The sequence below is a fragment of the Priapulus caudatus genome, unplaced genomic scaffold (assembly GCF_000485595.1).
Source record: "Priapulus caudatus unplaced genomic scaffold, Priapulus_caudatus-5.0.1 Scaffold322, whole genome shotgun sequence".
Classification (NCBI taxonomy): Eukaryota; Metazoa; Priapulida; class Priapulimorpha; order Priapulimorphida; family Priapulidae; genus Priapulus; species Priapulus caudatus.
The window spans coordinates 228,116-229,900 of record NW_014577383.1 but is presented as its reverse complement, the minus strand read 5'-3'; the positions used below and the strand labels follow the sequence as shown (position 1 = coordinate 229,900).

Genomic DNA, 1,785 nt, shown 5'->3' with positions numbered 1-1,785 from the left:
GGCAGGCGGGCATGGGCCGCATCGGACAGTGCTGTGACCACATCAGTGGTGACATGTATAAGATATACTATGGCATCAATAACATGTCGTTTCTGAGTTCTGACCATCTGCATTACCGCCAACCTGACTCGGAATTTGCGCACTAGCGTTTGAAGCTGTGTTTGGCGCGCAACAAGGAGGATTTGCCATGCGAAACATTAATATTATAGTACAGTTTTATTGAAAGCTGAAAGCTGCGTTAGTTCCCTTGTTTGACTCGTGATTGTAGTGGCCTAGAGTCAGTGGCTCTGAACCTTTTTTGAGTCATGGACCCCTTTAAGAATCTGGTGAAAGCTACGGACCCCTCCCGGAAAAATGCGCATAAGCACATATAAACACACAAATTTTATGCGCGTGGTTCACGGACCCCCTGAAGCCCATCCACGGACCCCAACGCGGTCCGGCATGGACCACAGGTTAAGAACCCTTACCGGATCAACAATATGTAGTATCAAGGATTTGTTACGCGCCCCGCGGTTTTAGGGGCCCGCATTATCATGAACTATCTAATGTTGTTTGAATACGTACACGTAAGCTTGATACGATAATGAGTGCCTGCAGAGTTTGTTTGTCAGTAAATCTATTACGAATGTTTTAGATTTAAGTTAAATAATTCAAGAATATATTGCAAAAGCGCAGACACGTTTATTGTACGCGTATAGGTTTGACAATTCTCGCGTTGAGTACAAGTTACGAACACCATAGGGAATCACCGGAGACAGGAATCACCGATAGAGACAATACAATATGGATACCATAATATTATTATAAGAAGGCGGGATCACTGGAGAGGAAAAACAACAGGTAGAAACACTATACGAATTTCATATCAATGTAATCACTCCACCTCGTGGACGCGTGTAAATACACGCGTCGGATGTCCTGGTCGAACTGCAATTCTTGACGATCGATTCCCGCGCTGGCAAACTTTTATTGGTGTGTTATTATTGGAGTTACTATATTTTAAGAATCGATTATTAAGTGGTGATTTGATCATTAAATTTAGTAATCAAACTATTAAATGCGGCGAAATTACCATTAACTTTAATGTTCAAATCATTATCTTTAAGAATCAAACTATTAAATGCGGCGAAATTACCATTAACTTTAATGTTCAAATCATTTAATCTTTAAGAATCAAAATCATTGACAAGTTGATGATACAGCCTATTAAGTTTTAATGCTCAAATCATTAAAAAGTTAATAATTCTACTCTTAAAGTTAATGATACCTTTTGTCCTGGGTACTTTCATCTGAAGTTCCTGTAGTGTAGTGGTTATCACGTTCGCTTTACACGCGAAAGGTCTCAGGTTCGAACCCTGGCAGGAACATGATAATTATGTAGTTTTGTACAGAGCTCCCTGAATGTTTCTATGCATACAAACAATAACCAACCATTCAGAATGAATTATTACAGTAAAGGGAACCTTGAATGATCCGTTATTAACGGTATCACGTTCGGTTTGCATCATGAATGCGTCATGTTCTTCCCCGTCCGTCCGCCATCTCCCGCTCCGCGCCGTTTGCCCGTCTTCTCCCCCTCTATGCCGTCCGTCCGTCCGCCTCCTCCCCCTCTACGCCGTCCGTCCGTCCGCCTTCTCCCGTTCTATGCCGTCCGTTCGTCCGCCTTCTCCCCCTCTACGCCGTCCGTCCGCGTCCGCCTTCTCCCTCTACGCCGTCCGTCCGTCGCGCCTTCTCTCCCTCTACGCCGTCCGTCCGCCATCTCCCGCTCCGCGCCGTTTGCCC

General features: G+C 44.4%; 1 non-coding gene across 1 annotated transcript; it reads left to right on the top strand.

The window, feature by feature from the left end:
* Window positions 1–1,297: 1,297 nt before the first annotated feature.
* On the top strand, window positions 1,298–1,370 carry Trnav-uac. The gene has a single exon. It is a non-coding gene; the product is annotated as a tRNA-Val (tRNA).
* The last annotated feature ends 415 nt before the right edge of the window (window positions 1,371–1,785 follow it).